Below are 12,521 nucleotides of genomic sequence, written 5' to 3' on the forward strand. Positions count from 1 at the left end.
GAACCCAACCGACGGGGATACCGGACTCCTCGATTATTGTGGGGTCATCCTCACGGATAGTGCCCGTTCCAATCGACGGGAACCTTTCGTATCCAAGCGGCGGGATAGCGAAAGCCACAACTTAAACATGTTTTAATATTATAACTTGAACTCGATTTCGATAACCGAGTTAATCCTCAACTCCACTACCGACGGGGAGCTAAAGAGGAATAACTTATCTTAACCGATTTCCTTATAATGATAATAACATTCGAGTCTAATAATAAAGACGTAGTAAAATTCGTCTTTATTCCGAAATTAATTCTAATACTAACCTATTCGAGTTCTAGGCATATCGTTGTCATATGCCATTCCTAAAAGGTTATAAAATTTTCCCATATCCCGATAAACTAAATTCGACTAATTAAGTCGAACTTCCATAACTATGATTCTTTACTTCCATTGATTGGAAATATACCCATGAATTGCTTACATGACATGCTCGTTCTAAATACATCTCTTATGTCAATGTGCAATAATTATGTAATGACACCTAAGTTGGAGGATTGTTAAATATTCCGTCACATAGTAAGAAAATATGCATTAATGTCAATTTGAACATATTTATGTTACTATTCATGTTGGAGTATCTTAAAATATTCCTGGTTACATAATTGAATAAAAATGAGTGTTTCTAATTCTAGCCGAACAATGACTATATTTATGCGTGATAAACTTTCTTGTAAAATTATTTAAGAAAATGTAATCATTTCTAGTAACCAAGGCAAGTGTTAAATTCCAATATTTTTCTCAATCATTTACATAAGTAAATTCATCATTGGCCTTGTTTAAACAATTTCCTCCAACATCAACACTATCATAAACATATTCATAACATAAAAGAGAATTTAGAGTAAACTAGTAACTAAACATGTGACAATTCAATTTTCCAAATTATATGTATATCAAACTTTCATTCAAATTCTATCCTCCAACTTTAGGACTAAAGTAGTACTGCACAATAACATAAGAAATTTTAGAACAAAATAATGGGAATCTAGCATTGATACGATTATGCCAACATATTCTAATAATTCATAATCACATATTAGCATTTTAATGGAATAATTCACTACCCAAAGGTGGGTTTACTAACTAAAGGAACTCACCTCTAAATCGAACATTATGCTGAGTTTGGGTTTACACAAAGTCCACTTCAATATCTACTTCGGAACCTCCATACTAGGCGAGGCTTCATGCTCGCTTCGGCAAGCTATCGCAAAAGAACCCAAATTCTGCACAAAATCTGCATCTGGTCCCTTACTTCAAAGTTGTCTACAGACCTCAATACTTGACCAAAATTCGTGAAACTGGTGCCAAAACGACGGCAATTTCGTTAGCTAACCATAGCAACAAGAACCACCTGATTCAGAGTTACAGAGAGAAAGTTATTACCATTTTAGTGGAGCTCTGTCCCAGAACCCGTAACCAAATTCCAGCAGGATTTTACCAACTTCAATTGCATTTTCCGAATTCGTTTCTACTCCGAATCATATGAAATTTGTGTCCAAACTGTAGGGAATTGAATGAGGAATCCAAAAATCCAATTATTACTCGATTATGGGTTACACAACAGTATGTACAAGTCAGGGAAAAGCATACGAATTTCGTCTCAAAATCATGAATTCAAGTGTAATCACTTATATCAACATTTACCATTCTAAATTCATCACAATTCATCAAAGTTACTAAATCACTTTTCCATAATCGTTTTCTTAATTTTCCAAACTATGATTCCAATCCATTCTCCAAAATTTCAAACTTACTAACAACTCACCTTAAGTGTGCTTCCTTAGCCCCTTATGTATCAACCAAGTCACTAGCCATGATCACCCTCAACATAATTAGCGTCCCTATAGCATAAAATTAAACAATTTCAACAACATAGAAGGTAGTGATGGGTGGTTACAACACCACAAGGAATGGAGAAGGGAGTGGACTTGATGCTTACCTTATGTTCATTCCTTCATGGGTATCTCCTATAATCAAGCTTACAAGTGATTTCCAATGGATTGGAGTGAAAAAAATGAAAGATTGGAAAAAAAGATGAGAGGGGCGGTTTGCTTTAAGGAGAGGAAAGGATGAATTTTTGTTTGCTAAACACTTGTATTAGCACCACAAAGAACCTATTGGTTGCTTAATTTTGATGATTCCATGAAGAAATGAAAGTTTGTGATGAAGAGGGTTGAGGGAAGAAGAGGCCGATGGTGTTCTTGGGAGAGAAGGGAAGGTAATGATGAAAATGTTTTTGAGAAATAGTGAATGGAAGTGTGTGGATTTTCCTCTTTAAAAATATCTCTTGGATAGTAAATGCCCATTTTGCCCTTGGTTCAATAAAATCTCGGATAATTTGAAAAAATAGCCGACACGGTTAAATGACAAATGACGGTGTTGTTAAGCGGGATATTACACTCTACCCCTTAAGAAAATTTCGTCCTCGAAATTTAAAGTTTACCTCGCTATTAAGCACAAATAATTCCTCCATACTTTCGACTTTAGACTCTAACATACATCTGTTACTAACCGATTCTTTCTATCCGACTCAATTATTGGTTTCCCTTGATACATAAAGTCTTCGACTACTTAGCCATCGATACATCGACTTGAATTAATAGGTTAGAATTGATTTCGGGACAAGTTTTCCAATCTTATATGTCGAAAAGATTCAATAATAACCTTCTTAATCGTGAGTTGTGGAATACTTTATGCACATTCCGAACATAGTGGATTGTAAAGCTAACTGATGCATCCGATATCTTTCGAGTAAATTCCTTGTTCCACATACTCTTTATAAATTGTCTTAGGTTACTCCTACTTGTTTACCTTTACCGAATTCTTGAAAATCTCATACGTTTACTAGAGTAACACTTCTATCGACATCGTCGACTTTTATCTTGTCTTGAACGAATCCAACCTTTGAGTGGCCCCCCATACTACGACCGATTTTAATAACCTTTTATTTACGGACTATGCCCTACATAACGAGGTCTTATAATTATAATCATACTATACTCGTATAAAATCGTTCCTATTTGGAACATCATCGACATTAAATTTACCTCAATGAATGTAAGAACCGATTCAACTTTATCCATTATTCAACACATAATTAGGAGGTGTTACTTGTGATATACGTTATGTCTCTTATGGAACGAATCCAAACATGGTACTATGTCAACATACGATGGAAGTACTAACCGACGAGTACAATCCATAAATCATATCTAAATACAAAATCTACTAACTCGACGAGTATATTAAATGTAATTCTTATTCGAGTGATAGTGCACTAACCGACGAGTACACAATACACGAGGTAGTACAACCGATAACTAAATACATGACATATAACCGTAGTCATTCGACTATACTTCATCCGCACTAAGTTTTCAACATTACGAAATTAATCAAATTTCACTTTGATCCGATCAAAATAAATAAGATACGTAATCAAATTTTCTCATGAACTTACTCTTCCAAAATATACATTTCATCCTCGAACCATATTATTCTCTACGACATTATAGGGAACATACTATCCCAATCTTCCCGTAATTTCATATTCATTATTTGAATTTGTACGAGTTCCATACCGTATGTCACAAATGATTTTTCTAACTTGTGTAACGTCATTTTTTTTCTTTACCTCCAAAAATATGGAGTTGAAATTTTGGAACTTCACAACTTTTAATATCTCTGAATTTTGTAATTTAAAACTCTTAGTTCGTCTCTTAAATTTCCCATGCATAGCTTACTTCAAAGTCTTAAACCGTTGCATATTCTCGCCACTTCTTTCTTGGTTAATTTTCCCGCCGCGCTACTCGATTTATAAACTTATTTCAATTAGCGGTACTGATCCAATCATACTATAAAATTTCTCATTACTACATGTTTATCCAATTTTCCAAGTCATACTTCGAAGTTTACACATTGTGCACGAGATGTTAACTTCACACTTCTTGCCGTTTCGAGCACCGACTTATACCACTAGCCGGCTATCTCCGGGTATTACATCTTTCCTTAAACATGTACTATACACTTATTCTCGCAAGGTGTTCCTTGAATGATTCCCACATTCACATTGTTTATATACTAAATATACTTGACGACTTAAAGCTTACTTTCCATTCTTGTCGACAAAACCATGCTATTGGTTTTCAAACAATTTTGTAAGAAAATTCATCAAATGAAATTATGTAACTTCTTAACACTTTACTTCATTCTTAACTTTTCGCACTAGCGGAGATTTTCCATATAACAAAACTTCAAAAAAAATTCTCATTCCAAAATCATGACACATTATAGTCATGCTTAACACATTCAATTGAAAGAACTTGACATCATCCAATCCCTCAACTTATTATTATTAAATCTTTATCTTTTTTCCGTTTCGATCGAATAATTACATCTTGTCTCTTACCGCCGCCGGAACCTCTTTCTACTTCTTGTTATGCTTAGGGATGGCAAAGCGGGCCGGCCCGCCCCATTTAGGCCCGCCCCGTCTAAGCCCGCTAAAAACGAGACGAGACGAGCCGAGTCAAATTTTGTGACCGAGTCCAAAATCTCACCCCGCCCCGTTTAGTGGCGGGCTTGCGAGTTGGCGGGCCGGCCCGCCAAACAATAACTTTTATTTTTAATTTTTTTACAACCTAATTGTTAAAAAAAAATTATGTTGCTTTTATCATAAAAAATATAAAAGAATAGGTTGCAAGTAAATTTGTGAAAAGCAAGATAATTATCATTGTCGAATTCAACATCATAACTAAAAGCTTTCTTTCTTCAATAGCAAAACAAGGCAAATGCGCAACATAAAACAAATCATAAAATAAATCCAACAAATAAATTATAAAATAAGTCTCAAAATATATCTAACAACCAAAATAAATCCAAAAACATAAAATAAGACTCAAAATAACAAATTGAAACACGAGTTAAGCGGGTCGCCCCGTCACGCCCCGTGCCCGTCCCGTTTCCAACGAGTTAAGCGGGCCGGCCCGCCCCGCCCCGTGCCCGCCCCGTATTTTAACGAGACGAGACGAGCCGAGCCAACTATAGAAAGCGAGTTCAAAACTTCGACTCAGCCCGCCAAAAATAGCGGGCCAAACGGGCCGGTCCGGCGGGTCGGCCAACTCGCAAGCCCATGACAACTTAAAGAAGAGATTTGGCGGGTCGGCCAACTCGCAAGCCCATGACAACTTAAAGACTTGTGTTGATTTACGGGGTTAGTCGGCAATCCTAAAAAGCGATGCAGGATGTTACACCAAATAGTGTTAGACATTTCTTACTTTTTATTTTCGTAATAATGATATTAATGATGAAGGTGAGAAAAACACAAGAAGGGGGTTGAATTGTGTTTTAGAAAAATTCTTCGTTTCTCCTAAAAGCGAACACACCGATCGAAGCTAAGCGAGACGGCTTACGAAGTGATAATCGAATCTAAATGCAGCGGAATAAATCGAGAGAGAGAGAGAAGAAGAACGACACAAAGCAATTATACCGGTTCCTTCCACAATCCGGAAGTAGTCCGGTCCCCCTTGCACTTCCAAGGAGATTTCACTATGAGTAATATCTGATTACAAATGCTCAAGCACACAAGCAAGAGACTTCCAATGCTCAAGCACACAAGCAAGAGACTTCCTTTGCTCAAGAACACAATCAAGAGACTTCCCGCTCAAGCACAACCGCAAGAGACTTCCTAACTAAACAAAATTACACGAGAAAATTGTTTAAGGTTGAACACTTGATATACAATCGAGGTGCTCACAATACAAATCAGATACGTACTCAATGGACTTAAGAATTTCTAAGATATGACTTTGAGACACGAAATTCTAAGTGAATGCGTAACAATTTCAGCAGAGGTTTGGTACTTGTGAAAATCTTGTGAGTCTTTCGTTCGGCGTTCTTGCATTACCAATTCTCTAGGTCTTCACTCCTTTATATAGAGGTGTGAGAGAGACGTTGTGAAATTGCCAAGACACCAAAGAGTCGTTGTTGAAGCTTGATCTTTCACCAATAATCTTTTGCACGATTTGGCTGTTGTCCTATGAAGAACAAATTTGAAATCCATTCCTTATCCAAAGGAACATCTATGCAGAGGCGAAACCGTATTCGGAGTTGTTTTCTTGTCCGTAGCGCGGACACAAAACAGTAGTGGAGAACGTGGTTGTACAATTCGTACAAAGTACAATGTCAACGCTTTCGTCCAAATTGCAAACACACGCCTTCAAACACCTTTGAAATGACCGTTGCAAACTCCACTAATCCTTTGTTTGTGTTTTCGAATCCAATAGACGGCTTTTGCATTGATAATTCTTCAATTCTTGATTCTTTGCAAATCCGGTTGATATTCGGCTTACGGTGAAATGGCTTCGATGAGGCGGCTTCGATGATGCGGCTTCGATGATATGACTTCGCAGCTTCGATGACGCAGCCTTCGATGATGTGGCTTCGGACCTCTTGTCTTCGAAGCACTATTCTTCAGAGCAGCTTACTTCGGGAGCGCTATTTCTTCGGGAGCGACTTGACTTCGGGAGCGCTTTTTCTCTTCGGTAGCAAGTTGCCTTCGGAGCGTCCAAGCTTCAAATTTTTGTTGTTTCCATAGCTCTTTATTTGCTCATTCAGAACCAATGATGATGTAACTTTATAATTATGGTCCCGTACACTTGAACAAATATTAGCTAGTCCAATTTACAATTTTTAATACCTTGTTATCATCAAAACCCTTTAAGGTTCATTGTTAAACACATTTTGTTCCAACAATCTCCCCCTTTTTGATGATGACAAACAAAAGTATTTAAAATTGATCAATTGTTGTTAATCTAATTAACAAGTTGACTTTGGGGTTACGAGGTTTGTAAGCTCGAATCCGAGGTTTGTAAGCTCAAACTCCCCCGAGTCTCGATAGTCTTTAAGGTGAGGTTTGTAAGCTCCCCCTAAGTTCTATCCGGGTTAATTAAATTCATTTTTCGCGCAATGATATTATCGAGCTTAAAAACGAAATTGAATCATTGAAAGAATTAACTTATAGATAAGAAGAATGGTTCAATTAATTTTACTTGAATTTTGATACTCCTTCGTTCGTTCATAGCTTATACCAATAAGGTAAAAAAAATGATAGAAGGTTTTCAAAAATTTCAAATGCCATTAATGGGGCTCAGAGCCTTTAAATACTTGTCACATATACTCCCCCTTTTGTCATTATCAAAAAAAATTAAAATAAATTTAAGCATAAAAGACAAAAAGATATGAGAAAAACTCAAACGGGAGAGAGTATAAAAGAAAGTGAACTAAATAAGTCGAAGCAAAATATATGAACATGTATATCAATTGTCGAAGCGGCTAAACGGTCGAATCGGTAAGCATTCGAAGCAAGAGAAATAAGACAAGATGGTTTCGAAGCAAGGACTAAGAAATTTTAAAACGTACAACAAACAAAGAAAAACACAAGGGTGTGCAACTAAGGGTTGGTTTGTTGTTGTTTCTTCATCTCTTCCATTTCTTCAATCTTCTTCTTCAACAGTTCTTCAAGTTGTTGTTTCCTACGAAGAAGAGCTTGTTCCCTTTCTCTAGCTTCTTCTTCTTCTTGTGCCATCTGTTTCTTCGAAGCTTACACGGCCTTGCTTCTCTCGGTCAAGTAATCCGTTTCAAAGAAGAAAGGCTGGTTTGCCAGAGCGGTGTAGAACTTCTTACTCTAAGACTCGATTCACTTGCTCCATTAGCCTTGACCGAAGCTTACTTGACTACGATGCATTTAGCCTTGATTTCTTCAATAACCCCACTGCCGGTTTTGAAGAGATGCCCAGGAGTCTTCATATGCACTGTGAGATCAATTGTCCTTCTTTGATCCACCAGATTATGCATCCGACTCAAGATTGTGAGAAGCTCGTAATTAATATATCCAGATTCCGGGATGTTTGTGGGTGGATGATCAAGGGTTTCAAGATCGAATCACCGATTTCTAAATCTTGAATGGGGTTAGGAATTGGAAAGGTAAGGTGTGTTTGTGTGTTTGAAGACGAAGGCTGGTCGAATCAATGTGTGTGGTGGAGGTTGAGTCTTGAACATTGACTTGAGAGATGTCAACATCCATGGGAGTTGGTTCGGGAGAGTGTTCGGAGTAAAGGTTGAAATTCGGTTTCGGTTGGTGGTTGTTGTAGTGAAGTTGTTGTTTGATTGTTGAGTTGGGGGTCAATGATGGCTATTGGTGATTGAGGGGGTGTTGTGGGTTTATGTGGTTCAGGTGTTTGTTGATGGGGGTTTTACGAAACAACATTTTCGAAGCGCTTCGGAGTTGTTTCGCAGGCCTTTTACGAAGTTTTGTCTATGGGTAATTCACCTCGAGTAGTGGAGAGCAAGATTGTCTAAGACGAAGTGTCTTCTATTTGTTCGAGTGCTGATGGTGAAGAGGGTGAAGTGGGGATAGAGGTGACCGGAATCTGGATTACCCGATCTGCAGGTCAACTTCGAAGTGATCTTGTGGATCGGCAGATTGAGAAACCGCTTCGAAGTCCGGAGCATTTTCAAAGACGAGCATCATATCGTCTTCCTCATTGTCTTCGGTAGGTTTACCGGCAATGGCTCTTACTTCAGCCGGTTTATCTTTGTAGAACCTATCACGGTCCTCCAATCCCAAAGCCTTGAGCTTTTCATCTCTTTGATGAATGTATTGAGCTTTTTGATCCTTTCTTTCGATATAAGATCGGCGGCACGTTCATCCGCCATCCTTTTCCTTATTCGAGTCATCTCAACCATAGGACTCACAAGTTGAAGGGGAGCCTTCTTCTTCTTCAGCTTGGGATCAGCCTCCTCTTTCTCTATTTCTTCAAGAGCTTCATCCAAACTGCTCTTGAGTGATTACCAAGTCCGCCTTACCTTTTCTCCTCTTCGTGGAATAGAAGCGGCACCAACCTTCGCATCTTTCCTTTTTCCTTGATAAAAACGAGGTTTAGCGGCTTCGACTCGGTACTAGTTACGGCCTTCTTTCCTTTAGTAGGAGCAGCTTCGATTCGAACTAGTTCTCGGCCCTTTTCCCTTCAGGTGCCTCGAAACGCAGGCTTCGACACAAAGAATCGCCTTGGCCTTCTTGCCTTTCCCTTTAGCAAGAGCAGGCTTCCTCCCGAGACCTTGCATCTTCCTCCAAGACGTACTCGGCCCTGCGATTGAACTAGGAAATCGAGTCACTTTCCTTAAAGATGGGAGGAAAGTCCCCGATTATCTCGGTTTCGGCGGTTGTCATCTCTAACCACTTTTCATCTTTAGGGGCTTCTTTGATGAACTTCATAGAGCATAAGCTCCTGCTGCGATAGTCCTTTCAGCGGTAGAGACTTCGAAACATTTATCGAAGCACTCCTTGTCCTTTTTAAGAACTCCGGCACCCTTCCTTGATGAAAGATTTCGAAAGCAATCTTCCATAGGGTACTTGTTTTCTTCCTCTTGTAGTGCTTTCGTTTATGGCCCGGCGAGAGATGATCCATTACATATGCGGGGAAGTTTATCTTTTCAAGATTGGTCATGAAATAAATTGCTAGCTTCGTTGGTTGTTGGGTTGGTCGACCCTCCCGCTCTTTGAAAGAAGCAATCATTACCGAATTTCACCAACATTCTGTTGTGAATCTCCATCTCTGAAGGCTTGGCATCTTTCTTCCCACCCGAAGAGAGTTGTAGTAACCTTTTAGCGGGACATCTTCCTTCCCGACTATTTCTTGGAATCTTCCCTCTCGCATGCATCCTACAAGCTTTAGCTATAGCGTCCTCGGTGATGGTTATAGGAATGCCCATCACTTCAGACCTTATTTCTAAGCTATCAAATGATGTAGGATTCATATCCATGACCATTTTCCCTTTCTTTGACCCCGCTTGTTTGCTTACGACTTTTGCGGGCTTTTCATTGTACACTTCAGGCTTTTAACCAAAAGTCCTTGACCAAGTTCACATATGTTGGCCCATTTAGCATCTTGAAATACTCGGACATCATCTCGAGTTTCTATCAAACCTTCCATGTTTACTTCATACTTCTTGAGTGAAGCAAAATCCACCGGTGACTCTACTTGAACTATTAAGGATTCCCATGGAATATCCATAGTCTTCTCTTTGTAGATGGACCCAGATTCGATACGCTTTGTTTGTTTGATGTAGATTCGAAACTTTTGAGCTTGATGATGCCATTTGATGATTTACGAAGATTTGAAGAAGATGAAGATTTTAGGGTTCTAAGGTTGAGAGAATGCGCTTACTTCGCAAGAGGTTTGAGAGCAAATGTGTTTGTTGTGAGTGAGTAGTGTGTGAATTGTCAAAGTGTTAAAAGTAAAACGATTGCAATTCAAAAGAGACAAACAAACATAACATTAATGACAAAATTGGGGGCGCGTGAAAAGTACTTTCAAAGCTATTAAATCATCATTGCCCTTTTAGTTATACACCAACACATACGGGCCACGTAAGAAGTTCACAGAGTAACTACCAAGTTAGTGGGTCGAAGTTACTTTTTAAAAGGTAACTTCCAACGTTTCCACTAATTCAACTATTCGAAGCAACAAATCCAGCCTTCCGGACTTCGGATGCCGACGTCATCATCGAAGCGAGTTTTCCTCGAACCTCAATAAAGAGCTTCGATGGACTACGCTTCGAACTAACTTCGAACCTAAAATCCTATTCATGAGCAAGCAAGCATTTAATCGGATACGAAGTGCATGTTCAAATTTTTCTTTATAAAATCAAATCTTTCAACGAGTTAAAGGCTTAGTAAATATATCGGCCCATTGATTTTCGGTATCAATGAATTGTATATCTAAAATTCCTTTTTGAACATAATCTACGATAAAATGGTGTTTGATTTCAATGTGCTTAGCTCTTGAATGCAAAATTGGATTTTTAGACAAACAAATAGCGCAGTATTATCACAATAAATGGGAATACCGTTAGCGGTTATCCGATAATCTTCCAACCGATGTTTCATCCAAAGTAGTTGTGTACAACAACTTGCAGCTGAAATGTATTCGCTTCGTTGTAGACATAGCAATAGTTGTTTGTCTTTTGCTAGCCCGGGATATAAGATTATCACCCAGAAATTGACAATTGCCACCGGTTGACTTTCTTTCAATCCTATCACCGGCATAATCGGCATCACGAATCCAATTAGCTTATAATCTAAGGATTTCCTATAAAGGAGTCCAAGATTGGTTGTTCCTTTCAAATACCCGAAGATTCTCTTGACGGCGGTCATATGAGATTCTCTAGGATACGATTGGAATCTTGCACACAAGCATACACTTGAATAAAATATCCGGCCTAGATGCGGTGAGGTATAACAAAGAACCAATCATACCTCTATACAAACCTTCGATCTACTTTAGTTCCTTCATCTTCTTTGCTCGGGTTGCACGTAGGATGCATTGGAGTGTTCATCACTTTACAATCTTCAAGTTTGAACTTCTTCGAAGCTCCTTTGTGTACTTTGATTGATGAACATAGACTCCATCTTTGCATTGATTGATTTGAATGCCAAGGAAGAACTTCAGCTCTCCCATCATGCTCATTTCAAATTCATCCCGCATTAACTCGAAAATTCCTTGCAAAGAGATGCATTAGTAGAACCAAATATTATATCATCAACATATATTTGCACAACAAGAATATCTTTCCCAAGGGTCCTTCGAAGAGTGTAGTGTCAACTGTCCTCTCTTAAAATCATTTTTGATTAAGAAATTACTTAGTCTATCATACCAAGCTCTGGGAGCTTGTTTCAAGCCATATAGTGATTTCTTCAATTTAAAAACATGGTCGGGATATTTAATATCCTCAAATCCAGGAGGTTGCTTAACATACACTTCTTCTTCTATGACACCATTGAGAAATGCACTCTTGACATCCATCGATATAATATTATGCCATGATTAACCGCATAGGAAAGAAGTAACTTTGATTGCTTCCAATCTTGCAAGCTGGAGCAAACGTTTCGGTGTAATCAATGCCTTCTTGTTGACTATACCCTTGTGCAACAAGCCCGGCTTTGTTTCTTGTTACTTCACCTTGCTCATTCAGCTTGTTTCGAATACCCATTTTGTTCCAATAATGTTCTTGTCTTGAGGTTTGGGTACCGGATCCCACACATCATTTCTTTGAAATTGATTCAACTCTTCTTGCATAGCTAGGATCCATCCATCATCTCGAAAGTGTTTCATCAACTTGTTGTAGGTTCAATCATTGAGATTAGTCCAATCATTGACTCTTCTTGTCCGAAATGTGATCTTGTTCTTCTTGGACTATCTTTGTTTCCAATGATTAGCTCTTCGGGATGTGAAGACTTGTGTTTGAATGTGTTTACGGGAGGATCTTCTTGATGTGAGTCATCTTGTGCTTCATCGAAGCGGCTTCATCTTGTGCTTCGATGTGGGTTCGGCTTTCCGGACTATCTTCGGACTCGCCTATACGATCGAGTTCGGAGTAGCCTCGGGAACTGTATCTCGCAAAACTTTCACCTT

At 38.6% G+C, this 12,521-nt stretch overlaps 1 long non-coding RNA gene across 1 annotated transcript; it reads right to left on the minus strand.

Annotated features, from left to right (window-relative positions):
* Positions 1-328: 328 nt before the first annotated feature.
* On the minus strand, positions 329-2,311 carry LOC146896685 (uncharacterized). Its single transcript, XR_015022293.1, has 4 exons — positions 1,991-2,311; positions 1,817-1,892; positions 1,435-1,551; positions 329-1,349 (listed from the first exon to the last, which is right to left on the minus strand). It is a non-coding gene; the product is annotated as an uncharacterized LOC146896685 (long non-coding RNA).
* Between the last annotated feature and the right edge of the window lie 10,210 nt (positions 2,312-12,521).

This window comes from Medicago sativa, chromosome 8 (genome assembly GCF_051527215.1).
Source record: "Medicago sativa cultivar Bolivia chromosome 8, Bolivia_mono, whole genome shotgun sequence".
Taxonomy (NCBI): Eukaryota; Viridiplantae; Streptophyta; class Magnoliopsida; order Fabales; family Fabaceae; genus Medicago; species Medicago sativa.